Source organism: Oryx dammah, unplaced genomic scaffold, assembly GCF_014754425.2.
Source record: "Oryx dammah isolate SB20612 unplaced genomic scaffold, SCBI_Odam_1.1 HiC_scaffold_7, whole genome shotgun sequence".
NCBI lineage: Eukaryota > Metazoa > Chordata > Mammalia > Artiodactyla > Bovidae > Oryx > Oryx dammah.
Genome location: NW_024070191.1, coordinates 36,533,216 through 36,548,609, shown reverse-complemented (window position 1 = coordinate 36,548,609; position 15,394 = coordinate 36,533,216). Strand labels below are relative to the sequence as shown.

The 15,394-nt window shown below is 48.3% G+C and overlaps 1 protein-coding gene across 1 annotated transcript in view; it reads right to left on the bottom strand.

The window, feature by feature from the left end:
- The window catches only part of CSGALNACT1 (chondroitin sulfate N-acetylgalactosaminyltransferase 1), a 339,385-nt gene that overhangs the window by 323,140 nt on the left and 851 nt on the right, over positions 1–15,394 (bottom strand). The window lies entirely within an intron of this gene.

The following is a 15,394-nucleotide window of genomic DNA, read 5'->3' as shown; positions in this document are numbered from 1 at the left end:
GGACCCCGGAGCCACCTGAGGGGAGAAAGTCTCCAGGCCCCGCGAGCTGGAAAGGAATCTGGGCCATCTGCTCAGCCCCCCGGCTCTGGCTGTCCCCAACACTGTCCACACCGAGGAACGTTCGGTCAAGGCTCCTGAGCTCTCTCTGAGTGACTTCTGTAATTGCCAAAGCGACTTTCTGATTATGATCTGGTTTGGGGGAACTCCTTGAAGGGCAAAGAAGGTGCTGATCACGGAGGTTTACCTGTTGCTATTGCTAAGGCGACGCCAGCTCTCTCACCATCAGCGAGGGCAGCTTATGTCACCTGATCCTCACAGTCAAGTTAATCTGACTGAGAAGCAGCAAAGAAGGGAGGCTCAGAGCAACCAGCTCCAAGATTCAAATCCTACTCGCTTCACCCCTTAAAGCTGTCATCGTGAGCGATTCACCTCTTTGGGCCTCAGTCTCCTCACCTGTAAAGTGGGGATAACGGTAGTACCCACCTCCTGGGGTTGCTGTGAAGACCCCATGAGTTAATGGTCCTGAGCCACTCAGACGGCAGATGTCACAGAGTACAACAGAAATGTCTGCTATGACTCCCACCTTACGGACCAAACACCGGAGGCGCAGGTGCTAAGGTAACTTGTGTAAACCCCATACCTGGCAGCTGGTCGAACTCAAGTACGTTAGGCTTCAGACCCCACGTGCCTAATCACCAGGCCTCTTAACAACCACCAGGACAGTCACTCGTTGTGCCTTGGCGTGGTGGTGAAATGACTCACTCAGGCCTGATGACGCCACCGTAGGCTGACAGAGGCCAAACCCTGGGCCTCCGGAGCAGAGAACCCGACTCCCCAGCTGAGCCCTGGGTTGGCTGAGCGGCAAGCCACCTTCTCTTGGACCATCATCCCAGGAGAACAGACAGCTGTGTCCCTACCCACCCCCCGCTGAACTCAGAACAGCTCAGAGGGAGACACTGGCCCCCAGTTCTCTATTTCTAGGAAGATGGCAATTAGCAAATTCAAAATATAAGTTCTTCTGTGACCCCAAACAGGTTCTTTGAGCGGGGTAAAAGGCAGCAAGCTCTCCTTCAAGACCTTTCTAACCCGAAGCTCAGGTATACCAATCCTGTGAAGTGGGCAAGGAGATGGACCCTGGCCCGAGGGTCACCTTGGGAGACTTGTCATCAGGCCTGGAGACAAGTGCAGGGATGCGGGACCCCTGCTAAGACCCCATGACCTTGAGGAGGGCCGACCTCTCTGCACCGGCGTCCCCACGCAGGAAGCAGAAAAGTTAAACCAGACAATCTGTGAGTTCCCTTCCATTCTTTGATCTTTATATCCATATTTTAACTCGGAGCTAAATTTCATTTTGAGTTGACCGCATTCAAAAACAACTCAAAATAACTCTCGCTTCAAGGCGATACAGGCTGCTTTCTTTCCAGAATGCATAAAGGCCAGGTAGTACCAGTGCTGTTTGCAGTTATGAAGGGGAAAAGGTGCTTTCAAAGCCCCTCCATGAGCTGCTGGGACCAAGAGAAGGAAAAATCTATCAGCCTGGTAAGCGCACAGCACGTGAAACAGGCCTTAAAAGCTCTTCTCCCTGCGAATAGTAAGCAATAAACCGGGCCTATTGCTAAGCTGGTTCACACCCCCGATTACACTTTGCACATGTGTGTGCCTGTGTGTGCACATGCTCACAACAGACTGTGGGGTTTTTTTAGAAAGGTAAATACTGAAGAAGTACCGTAACCCTTCCAAAAAAGACAACATTCATTACAGGGATCGTCTCAAAATGATGTGGATAACTTATCAGAGACACTAGCATGATCCATAGTCTTACCTTTGGCCTCATATGGACAAAGTGTTTCGCTATGAAATCCACAATGCAAATTAACTTCTGAAAAAAGACTGCACAGAAAAAATAAGCTGAAAAATTCAGTAATGGGGACTTCCCTGGGGGTCCAATGGCTAAAGATTCCACAATTTCAGTGGAGGGGGGCCTGGCTTCCACCCCTGGTCAGGGAACTAGATTCCACATGCCACAAATAAAGAGTTCACAAGCTGAAACCAAGACCCAGGACAGCCAAATAAATAAATATGCTTTTAAAAGTAAGTAATGGACAGCCCCACTGGACCATCAGGAGACACCGGTTTGACACCTACAATTATTCTTTTTATCTGCAGCATGTATAAAGTACAACTATAACGCTGACGGGTTTTCTCTTCCAAACAACACTGTGACTTGTATTTTTAGCCTTTAAAGCTATTTTACAATTCGTCAATTTAGTAAAAATGAGTTTCATCAGAAATATCTGTCCAAAAGCCCAACTCATGAAAAAACGCCAACTATAGACAATACATCACTCCACTCATTTTTAAAAGATCTCATAATCTTTGTAGCAGGACCTTTCTTAATGGCCTGACAGTGCTAAACCCTCCATCAAACTTTGCTGCCTTATATGTGGTACACGGGCACTCTGATAGGAGGGAAAAAGAAAAGACAAATGATCCAGGAAGCTGAGGTATGTCACACGTAATGACCAGGCTATTACTCTGAATGATAATGCCAGGCTTGTGCTGAGCACTTTGCCTAATTAGACTTCACACGAGGGGGAAAACACTTTAATATTTAACGAGTGTAATGGTGTAATCAATGTACACAAATCAGGCTTGATAAGGAATACTGCTTATTAAAGAGCGAGACAGATGGCTGGAAGAGAGGTACCATCATTCAAAGTAAAACTTCACAGTCTCGCACGGTGGGCACCAGGCACGCACTTTCCAGTCACTGCTCCAGCCCCGGCCACACCATGCATTATTCAGCCTGCCTGCTTGCTCAGTGGACTACAGATACACCCACATCATAGACGTAAGGAAATCACTTGATTGAAACAAGTCAGCTCTGCCATTTCTCATGCCGTCTTAACCACTCTGACTGCTGTCAAAATCCCCAGGAGTCAAGATCTCCAACGTCTCTCTTATAATCACTTCAGCGAGATAATTAGTCCTCCTTTTTATTACCTTCAAGAACACTTAATGTGCTGGAAGCCTTCCTGACTCTATTAAATCCAGCCAGCCTGCCACAAGATGATGAATGCGTAATTGGTTTACAGGTAGCTTGCAAGAAAACACCAAGATAGCAAACAGCATGTGGGAACAGAGTTAGACACAGGCAAGCTTACGAACAGCATGTGATGCTAAAAAGGATCTTGAAGGGCAGGTCATTTGATTGGTTTCTCCAAGGTCAGCTTTACCCGCACGTGCAGGGATCCTGGGAGGGAACTTGTCCTGTTTGTGGACACAGCTCCTTCCCAGCCCTGTGCATTTTAAGTTGATGTCTCTGTTCATTTCATGCGTGTTTGCAGAGAACCTTCCTTCCATTGTCTACACACTGAGCCAGGCTGTTCACAGGGCATCAAACAGCAACTGCCTGAACTGCAGTCCCCACGCTCCAAGGGCCTTCGGTCTTGTCCAAAAATGACACAAGGCCGCTGTTGCAGCAGGCCTGGTACCGCGGGGGTGCCACGCCTGGACACAGGAGCTATAGCACCGAACAGACTTTCATGAAAATGCTGGGTCTCCCTGCCACGTCACCTGTCCTGCCATGGCATCTGGTCTACCTGAATCTTGGTTCTTCCGGTATTTTCATCAAAGTTTCAAAAATTTCCACAAATAAATGCTTCAGATACTGCTGAGTACCTAAGTAGATTTCTTCCTAAGCTTCTGCTGCTTCTGCACTCATGGTGGGGGAAAAAATGGGCCTCAATTTAATTTAAAAACTATTATTCAACCTGATGTAGCTTCAGCGACACCCATATTTGCATTTTATTCCTCTTTGGCATAAACAATCCAACTTTTGATTTGTGTCCATAAACAAACTCATCCAGAACTATTCTTACCAAGTGTTTCCAGAAAGACCACGTGTTTCAAGTCCAGAGGACAGAGGGTTTCAAATTTTAAACCTCTAGCTGGAAGTGTACAGAATGACTCCGGACGAAGCTGGAATCACTCAGAGTCAATTCGATTCATGAAGCGTATGGCCATCATTCCCACTTCTGACGCTGTAAAATCAACAGGAAATAAAAACAAGTCCTATTGATCTTGAAGCAGGCACTGAGAGCTCACCATCGCAGGGATGATGTTCCACGGGTCACTCAGCCACGGCTTGACAGTATATCCCGTCTTCGTATTTCACGCTACTGTGGGCTCCTTGAGGTCAAAAACCCTTGTCTTCTTACCTATGTATATCTCTAGCACCAAGAACAGTGCCAGGCACTCAAAGGGAGCTCCCTAACCAAATTCAGGAAAATCTGGGAGTTGTACAGGTGGCATCACTGTTGGGGCACCTAAAACTACCTGCCAGCTGGCCTGGTGCCCAAGGAGACTGCACGGCCCATAGAGACCCGCAGGAAGGAAACAAGTAACCTGGGCTCCATTCTCGACAGTGTCATTCCACTCAGCACCTGGGTCATCTTAGACAAGGCACATCCCCTCTCCGGGCTTCTTTCTAAAAACCAGGAGATAGTCCAAATGATCTCAAATGTGCTATTATTTCTGCAAAATACTGTTGGTCTAACTGATCTGAGAGATAACATTTCTCTTGATGTATGCTTGTTAAGCGGTGGTCCCCGCCGCCCACAAAAACTTCCAACTCCAAGAAGTCACTGATAAGATCATTAAACGAAGTCGACAAATCCTTCAGAATCCAAGTGCTCCCTTCAGATGCACGGTTTTGCCATTTCAAAGATTTTTAGCTCATGTAGACAGACTAGTGCCAGGCACTATTCGCACAGTGGATGGCTAGACTTCTTTAGTCAAAGCCTCTCCTCCATCCATTCTCTGACTCTCATTCCTAAATAATTTAAGAGTTGCAATGATGCCTGTCCACCTCACACTGGCATTACATTTGCCCTCCTCCCAAATAACGAAACGGTCACGAAATCACTTACAGAGACCGGGAAGAGAGTTTCTAAAAGCTGGTGCCTCCTACACACCTCCACCCCAGGCAGCAACCGCCCCACAGACCCAACCATCACCTCCCTGCGCTTTCAGGCGAGCAGACGTGTCTAGATCCTGCCTCTCCCCCCGCCTCCACCCCATTTCCATCAGAACATGCAACTTGTGATCGGCAGAAAGGCCCTGAGGAGGCTAGTGACAGTCCAGGCCGTGGTCCAGACTCACTCTTGGAGGAAGAGAAAAAGGTAATTCCAGGGAAGCCGGATAAATTCTCCTGTATACCCAAGGATAGTCATAGAAAAACACACTCAGGATTTTTTATTTACATCAGCGAATAATACCCTCTACAAAGAACACTCGTTTTTGAGACAACCCAAGGTCCAAGATGTGGGATCAGCTCACGTGATCCAAGGGAGGAGCTAGTTTTAAGCTCGGGTTCTGGCTTCAGCCTCCAATCTGACTGATGGAGCCCGTTCACAGTCCACCCACTTCACTGCTTTGCATTCAAATGGCCCCTGAGTCTCAATGATCAGATTCCTACTTCAGGGATTAAGAACCTGCTCATGGTCACAGAGTCAGTCAGCTGGGGAATCCTCTCTCCGTCAATCTCGACTCCTTCTGAAGCAACCTGTGTACACAGGGCTTCCCCGGTGATGCTCGTGGTAAAGAACACGCCTCCCAACGCAGGAGACCTAAGAGACCTGGGCTAGAACCCGGGGTCAGGAAGATCCCCTGGAGGAGGGGATGGCAACCCACTCCAGGATTCTCACCTGCAGAATCCCATGGACAGAGGAGCCTGGCGGGCTACAGTCCATGGGGTCGCAATGAGTCGGACACGACTGAAGTGACTTCACATGCCATGAGGAGGAGAGAAACAAAACAAAGAAAAACTCTGTAAATTGAGCTCTCTCTCATCATTCTGGCCCAGAAACCTATGGGCCACAAGTTCAGTGAAAAGACATAAAGTTCAGTTCAGTTCAGTTGCTCAGTTGTGTCCGACTCTTTGCGACCCCATGGACTGCAGCACGCCAGGCTTCCCTGTCTGTCACCAACTCCGGAAGTTTGCCCAAATTCATGTCTATTGTGATGCCATCCAACCATCTCATCCTCTGTCGTCCCCTTCTCCTCCCGCCTTCAATCCTTCCCAGCATCAAGGAAGGACTCTCCCAACCAAAGAACATGCTTCAGACGCAAGAGCTTGCATGTCACAGGCACATCCAAAGAAATAAGACCCAATGCGGCCAAGTAAATAAATATTTAAAAAGGAAAGAATGGCTAGTGTCCCCCAAACACTTCTCCTCTGCTGGCTTCTCATTACATAGGCACATACATGTGCACTCAGCTGCTCAGTTGGGTGAGACTCTTTGTGACCCCATGGACTGTAGCCTGCCAGGCTTCTCTGCCCATGAGATCTCCCAGGCAAAAATACTTCAGTGGGCTGCCATTTCCCCCTCCAGGGGATCTTCCTGAGCTAGGGATTGAACCCATGTCTCGTGAGTCTCTGGTATTGGCAGGTGGATTCTTTACCACTGAGCCACCTGGGAAGCTTATGTAGTTACACACATCTGTAAATAAATCTCACTTCTACACAAAAAAGACAGCCAAAGGTACCCTGGGTATTTTGAGTGATTTATGTCTATGATGTCCAAGAAGTACTTATTTTCTACCCATCTGTATGTAGAGTAGAAAATAAGATAGGGCCTGCTACTATCATTTGGGCAGCTTGTTGAAACAGCCGAGAGACACTAGCCATTCTTTCCTTTTTTAATATTTATTTACTTGGCCGCATTGGGTCTTAGTTGCCTCATGTGGGATCTCTCACTGCAGGGCATGGACTCCAGTTGTGTTCCAAGGGCTCGGGAGTTGTGGCGCATGGGCTTAGCTATCCCTTGGCACATGGGATCTTAGTTACCCAACCTCGATCAAACCAGCGTCCCCTGCATTGCAAGGCGAATTCTTGACCACTGGACTACCAGGGAAGTCCCTAGGCGTTCCTTCTTTAACAACAAGACCCAGTCATGGTCTTGCCTCTCTGGCCTAAGACCATGACCTACATGAAGACATTGAGGGCAGTTTTATGGGATCAGAGTCTACTCCCAGACACCTTATCATCGGGACATATACACAGTGGACATTCAGGACACACTGGATTAGAAACCTCTAGAACTTCAGACAAGGGTGGAACTGAAAAGCGCAGGCCCTGGGCGGACGCAGGAGCTCCTGTCCCCGTCTCCCCTCCCGCCTTCCTCCCTGGGCAGCTCCACACTCACAGCAGCTGATGCCACCACATGTCCACCGCGTGCCAAGCAGTCCACCAACATTGTCTAAATCAATCTGCCAGCTGCCCAATATGATGGGCACTATTATCTTCATTGTACAGATGAGAAAACTGAGCCCTAGAGAAATTCAATGACTTGCCCAGGAGCACAGTTAAGAAAGGGTGGAGAAGAAACCCGGATGAACGGGCTCCAAGGCCCAGGCCCACCCCCAAGGTGCTGCCTCCTGGCTCAGGCCCATGGACTGTAGCCCACCAACCTCCTCTGTCCAAGGGGACTCTCCAGGCAAGGATACTGGAGTGGGTTGCCATTTCCTTCCCCAGGGGATCTTCCCGCCCCAGGAACTGAACCCGCATCTTTGGGTCTCACTTACGATCAGGAAACATCTATTCCACTCAGCTCTCCAAGAACCTTGGGAACCAGTCTGGATTTCACAAGCAGGATTCCTCTGCTCCCCACAAAGCTACCCTTCTGCAGCTTTTTTAAAGTCTGCTTGTTCGCTTCAATACACACTATTAATTCCATTAAATGGGCTTTTGAAAACTACAGTAGCTTGCTTTAAACAAACGGTTCCCTGATTCAGTACCTTTTTAAACCTTCTGTGCATTTTTTTTAAAACCCTGAATCAAGCTTCTCTTGCACCTGGGCAGGTTCTGTTTGCTTATCCACAGAAGGGCTGGTTTATGACCACATGCCAACGCAGGACAAATGAGTCAGGGCTCCTGCTCCCTGGCTGAGGTGCCATTCCCAGACTGTAATGATTCTGTGAAGCCCGCATTCCATCCTTACCACACATGGCATCTACCCCCGGACACCAAACAAGGCGGCCCATTATCATAAAGCCACTGGGAACATCTCCCCTAAAACACCCCCAACCTGACAACACAGCCCACGCTACAGAAACGCCGGGAGGACCCTGACCGGCGCCCCTTGAGCCTGGCGTCCTGCCTCACTAGGAACAGATCTGGGTGTGTTTAACCAAATCCCCAACTGGACTAAGCAAAGGCTTATTCTCCTGCGATACCAACGAGCCCTTGAAGGTCTGGAGTGGAAACTGGCAACAGCTAATCATTCTGACTTGGCTGTTTGCTGGAAGAGGCTGCGGTGCTTCTGGAAAAACCCTGCAGAGGGAGGCCAGGGAGCTGGGAGTCTGTAGCCGGCCCTGCAGCACTGGGGGGGCGGTCCTGGGGGCTGCAGGCCACTCCTCGCGCCTCCGCACAGCCGCTGGCCCGCACATCTGAGCCACCTGACCACCCTCGTGCCCCCGAAAACAAGCTGCTCACGTTTCTGCCTCCCCTTCACCCAGATTCCAGACCCCTTCCACTGAGCCGCTCTCAAATTCAGGTGTGGCTTGTTCCAATTTTCCTGAGACCCTAGTTCTTGGCTACTCCTCCAAAAGACCCTCATCCTCATCCCTAGACCCCTAGTCACCTATCCTGGGCTTCAAGCTGCCCTGGCTCCCTGGAATTCATCCTCCTCTGGGCTCCTGGGTAGCAACCCCACGTGGCAGAAGCTCAGGTGTCACTGGGACCAGCTCATGTGTCACTAGGAGCCCGGTCTGTCCCAGCCCCACAAGGAGAGCCAGAAAGGAAGATTCTGAATCATTCTATCTGAGATGCTAAGCGTCTTTATCTCTACCACCCCCCATGATGGGGCGATGGGAGGAGAAGAGACAGTTGGGAAAGGCAAAGAGACAGGCACCACTGTGGGTCAGGACTCCGCCCTTCTAGGGGTCTCATGCCTTCCCCATGCGTCTCATTTAATTTCTGCAACAGCCAACACAGTACTATCATTCCCCATTATGACACACACATCCGTTCCCCATCACGTACATACATACATACATTCCCCATCACATACATGCATGCATACATACATTCTCCATTGTGTACATACATACATGGATGCATACATTCCCCATTATGTACATACATGCATGCTGCTGCTGCTGCTAAGTCGCTTCAGTCATGTCCAACTCTGTGCGAGCCCATAGATACATACATTCCGCATTATGTACATACACACATACATACATTCCCCGTTATGTACATACATGCATTCCCCATTGTGTACATACACAATACAAGAAACTAAGCTTCAGAGATGTCCACCGATGGGACCCCTGGTCAGAGAGCAACAGAGCTGAGAGTCAAACCCCAGCAACGCCCCCGCAAAGGCCTGGAGCCTTCCTCTGCCCTGCAGCCTTCCACACCTTTGCCGTCTCTTCGGTGTCTGGCAGAGCACCTTCACAAAAGAGGTGAGAAATTTCTGTTAAGTGAACACATGAGTGGTTGACTCCAGCCTTCGCACCTGAATATTCTGCAAGCCAAGCGCTGGATTTTATTCATACATTCTGCTTATAACATGCCTACGAAGCACCTTGTTAAGACGTTAAATGTTGTGCGGAAGTAAGTTGTACCATACTGTATTGTATTTCAAGCTACTAGAAAAAGCTACAAATAAAAAGATCTACAAATAAAAAGTGCTGAAGCAGACCCGCTGATAACAGTTAATTTATCATCTTGCTCCATCGGGTCTAGGAAAGGATACAAACACAAGAATCTAAGGAAAATCAATGTTTTCACATTTTGCTAACCCTCAGGACACGAAGACGTTTTCCGAGCTACCAATTCCAGGAGTACTGATGCTGGAAAAGAGCACAGAGTGGGAGACGTGGACCCACCGCCCAGGCCACCACCTGAGCTGACCTTGGGCAGGTAACTCGCCTCTCTACATCCTGGTTTTCTCATCTGCAAAATGCAGATAATAAGAGTGTGTCTTTCTAAGGTTGCTGTGCTGGCAAAATGAGTAACTCCTGGCCCGCATTTAGGAGAGAGGCTGCCACGTGGTTAAGGGCTCTGTGTGAGACATTTTTGTCACATGAAGAGAAGAACTATAATGGAAATGCAGCAAGAAATCGGAAATGAATGAATCACTTGCTTCTGCAAACATTCCTATAAGCACTAAGCTCACCTGAACCCTCTGTTCCAGACTGCTGTGCCTACCAGCAGGCTCTACCCTGAAAGCAATGTTATCAGGAATAAACAACAGCACCCACCAGCATCAGCGATGGTGCATCTCTCATCAACCAGGTGCCAGCACTGTTCTAACCACTTGAATAGGTGTAAGCCTCTCACACAGGTGTGCAACCTGTGCCCCCAAAAGAGTGCCCCGCGGGAGGTGAGCGGGCTGAGGTCACACTCTGTTCCCACGCTGTGCCACCTGGCACGGATGCTCCAGCTCACAGGGCATCTCCTGGAAGGGCAGCAGCCTGTTCACAGATGTCAGCGGACACACCAACTGAAGCAAGTTTCTAAAGCGCGGGAGACAGAAGCCGAAGGTCACCTTCGCGAGTACCCAGCACCTAAGTCAAAGGCCATCACCCTAGTAAGTTCATTAACGGAGTAGACGCGGATTTCCCCCAAGCACCAGGGTGATGTGCTGTGCCGTCCCTCAGTTGTGTCCGACTCTTTGCAGTCCTATGGGTTGCAGGCTCCTCTGTCCATGGGATTTCCCAGGCAAGGATACTGGAGTGAGTTGCCATTTCGTCCTCCAGGGGATCTTCCCGACCCAGGGATCGAACCCGCATCTCTTGCATCTCTTGCACTGGTGGGCGGGTTCTTTGGAACAGCCGCTATTATCAAGTTGCCCATGTGCCTCGGTGTCCAGTATAAACAGACAACTCCCATCCCCCTCCTCCCTGTTTCCCGCTTCCCTCTTCCTCCATCAACTCAAATATCCCTGGGTGTGAGAAGGAAACAAAGGATCAGACACGACCCCGGGATAACCAGACGTTATGTTTCCCACTATCTGAAAACAGCGACTAAAATGATCTGTGCAGCAAAGCAACGTGCCACTACGTCACAGGATCCAAACAAACTTTTCTTTGCCAACTCTAGCGGTGCTGTTTCCATGCACCCAGCACCACCCAGGCGCAAGTTCCTAAAAAAAGACTCCCAGGTGTAAACAGGCGGCTCCTCCCACCCCGGGCAGCCATCATCTTGGTCAGCTCCGGGGCTCCAGGCCAAACCCAAATGCTCTGCACACGGCTCTGCACACACATCGCTGTGGCTGAGCCTCGGGGGCCTCTGGGAGGGAGGGGGGCGTGAATATGGGGAGCCCTCGCTGCTGGATGTCTGAGGGCCACCGCAGCACTCGCCCGGCTCCAGAGAAGAGCTATTGTGCAAACAGGATCTGTGTGACTATGTGATGTGCTCAGAATCCTAAACACAGCCCCCAGACGTTAGCTTACTCGTGGGGAAGGGATAAGAATGATCTACGACCTTCACGAAGCAGTTATTCCTCTTCCCCAGTTCTTAGTAATGATCTAGACTTTGACAGAAAGGCAGCAGAGACCAGACTGCCTGGTTTTAAAGGGTCGCCATGTGACATGTATCCAGACAACACTGCAATTCAAAAAGATACATGCACCCTTATGTTCGTAGCAACACTATTCATGATAGCCAAGACACAGAAGCGACCTAAATGTCCATCGACAGCTGAATGGATAAAGAAGATGTGCCACATATATATATATACATCGGAATACTACTCCACCGTAAAAAAGAAGGAAATAACACCGTTTGCAGAAACACAGAGGGACGAACAGACTATCACACTAAGTGAAATAAGTCAGAAAGACAAATACCACATAACATCACTTATAAGTGCAATCTAAAATATGACACAAATGAACGTGTATCTAAGAAACAGAAGCAGACTCACGGGAGGTAGAGAACAACCCTGGTGGCTGCCAAGGGGGAGGGGGCTGGGAGAGGGTGGAGTGGGAGGCTGGGGTCAGCAGGCGCAGGCTTTTATGCAGACTGGATAAACACTAAGGTCCCACTGGATAGCACAGGAAACTATAGTCAATATCCTATGATAAACCATAATGGAAAACAATATAAAAAGAATATATATTCTAATCACCGTGCCGTACAGCAGAAATTAACACATTTTAAGTCAACTACATGTCCATTAAAAATACTGAAAAATATAAAAGTTCCATCGTGTGAAAATCAGAATCAGGAGTCTGCTGACTTTCTGAGCTGAGAAGAAACCCTCGATAAGATGCGGGGCCTGCGATGCACTGAACCCTTCTGTAACTGTTAGTTTTACTGCACCGATTACGGGTATTTAGTTTGTCACTGTAATTGTCATTTTACTGAAAAGTTGAAAGCACAATATTCGCTTTTTCTCTCACAAACAATATGTCAATATTTTCAGTCATCGTGTTTGCTTACATACCTTGTCAGTGTTTTTTTCCTTCCAAATATCAAATTCCATCTGACAAATAAAAACACCAACACACCTTAAAATTGTCCAATAGTGTCAAGCCTGAGTAGCTTCATTCAGGGTAGAATTTGGAAATAAAAGGGCTTGTCAAAAATTCCCAGAAGAAAAATGCTTTTCAATGATACATTCCTAGAATATAATAAAACGTACTTTTCATGTGTGAAATTTCATGTGGCCCCTTTTTTTAAAAAGACACCTACAGCTTCTGCTGGCCAGATAAATTTCTTGAGAAGCAAGTTATTAGTGCTCCAAGTACCAACTGAGGAAACAAAGCAATATTAATTTAAAAGATAAAAATAAGACCAAAAACATACTTCTCCCTAAACCCTGAAAACACTAGGCCAAAAGCATAGATTTGAATTTTTAGACAGCTTTTAAAATCATATATTGGAATATAAGGATATACAAAGCAAAAATCCCAATTCTTAAATCTCCTTTAAACCTTTAACTTTATTCTAAAATGGTACCGTATCTGACATTTAAGACCACCTGCACATACTTTTTAAGGCCTTCAGTAATGCTTCTCACACAAGGTTGCCCTTTTCCATATGGAGAACCCAAGAAGTTCAGTTCCTTTGCTATTGGTACATTGCATTAGGGGTCCCCAACTCCAGGATCTAATGCCTGAAGATCTGAGGCGGAGCAGCTGTAATCAGAATAGAAATAAAGAGCACAATAAATGTAATCCGCTTGAATCATTCCAAAACCATCCCCCGCCCACCCCTCAGTCCGTGGAAAAACTGTCTTCCACTGAATCAGTCCCTGGTGTCAAAAAGGTTGGGGACTGCTGCATTAAAGGACAGAATAATGGCAAAGAACAACAGCCTGGCTGATACACTATGCAGAGGGGGCCCCTAGTGGTGGAGCCGCTGCCCCAACTTGGCTTTGCAGTTTTTCCAAGACTGCTTCACCACCAGGGCAAATCGATAGGTAATAAAGTCTACTCCAGCTGCCTTCCATAATAACCTCTATTAGCCCGAATATACAGTGGAGCCATCATTTAGAATCCCGAGGTGCTTTCACTAGGGGAAAAAAAAAAAATGTGACTTGAAGAATAACTTCATTACATCCTGTCTTTCAAATCCACAAATATTTATGAAGCCCCACCTTGCCAGGCCCGAGCTGGTCTGGAGACGCAAGCTAAGAGCCAGAGCCAGCACCGTGCACTTTCCCGTGCTTTCTTTCCAACGTGACACCATTACACCAGGGACAGAGCTGGAGCACCCTGAAGACTAGGAAGTACAATTCATCCACCTGTGACCTCGTGATGAAATCTCACCAACAGGAAAAACCTGCAGCATCGCCCACCCCCACTGTTTCCAAACACCCAGACAGGGCGGCATCTGAGGTTCTTCAATCAAGGGCGCTTGAATGAATGGCCGGGAAGGAAGGTGGCAGGGCAGAAGGAAGTTTAAATGAAAAACAACTACACTGAAAACACGCCAGATCTGGGGGTTCCTAAAGTCAAGGAAAACAAGAGACAACTTTTCCAGAGCATTTACTGTGCTCCCGACGCTAGGGGTAAGTCCCTAAGTGTTATTTCCTTTTCCCTAACAGCTTCATAAAGTGAGGGATACTATTGGCTTTTAACAAAGTGGAAACCAAGGCTATGAACTTGCCCAAGGTCATACAGTTAACAAAGGGGAGGCTGCTTGGAGACCAAGAGTCTGACATGGCAAAGCCAAAGTTCCCATCACTTCGGTATCATCTGGCGAATCCAAAAGCTGGAGATTTTGCTTTGAACTTCATTAATACAGTGTGCAATTTGGAACACAAAGATGAACAGAATTAAAGCATTTCAATACCATACACTTTAGAGCACATACAGGATGGAAAGAACCATCACATATTTCAAATGTAATGGCCCATCTCTGGTTTTCCAGGAACCGACCTTGTCTGGAAGCACAACAGGCCACCCCACATCCTATTATGCACCGATTCAATGGAGGTGAACTTGGGCGAACTCCGGGAGACAGTGAAGGACAGGGATGCTGGCCTGCTGCTGTCCATGGGGGTCTCAAGAGAGTCGGACAGGACTTAGACACTGAACACCACCACACGTGTTCAAATCAGTTTCTAAAACTAAAGCTTCACGTTTTCGCTTTATGCTTCTATATCCAAGTTTGAAAGACTTTTCTCCTTCCAATTAGCAACATGACGGTGCTGCGCAGGGCTTGTTCATAACGTTCATTGTGGCCAGTAACGCTACGATAATTATGACTTTCTGGAATGAAAATGTGAACAAAATACAAGAAATCCGGCAGAACTGAATTTCAATTTCTAGTAAAAAGCACGTGAAAGAACAGCTAATTATCTTTATTATCTAGACTTCTCTAATGACATTAAGTAAAAACCACTCCGAGGCTTTGAAATCAGAATAAAAGTGGAGTTTGCGAAATACCCCCTCTATCATGAACTGGTGCCTCCCAGGGCTCGCTGTCTCGGCTTGCACACCGCAGTTTTGCCGGCTCCTCTCCCGTCCCTTCGCTCATTGATGAAAAGATAACTTCAAAGTCCCCGACGCCAGTGCAGGTGCAGGAAGCGCCGCGGAAACAACAACTTTGGGAGTCTTTGTAGCGCCTTCCTCACCCACCCCCGCCCTCCTCCCCACCCCACATCAGTGCCCTCGAGTGCCCTCCGCCCCACCCCAGACCAGTGCCCTCCACTGGCCGCACACGGCACTTCCTCCCAGCACCCCGGATCGCGGCGACCCACGCGCACGATCGCCCCCAGCCCGGGTCCCTGGCCAGAGGACCGGCTGCCCCCCGCCGCCGAGGCGCGCACCCCGCGCCCTCTCCATCCCAGCGAAGACGACTCGGTGCGGAGCAGCAAAGCGGTCACGCGGTCACGCGGACACGTGCAGAGGCTACTTTTAAAGTGGGTGT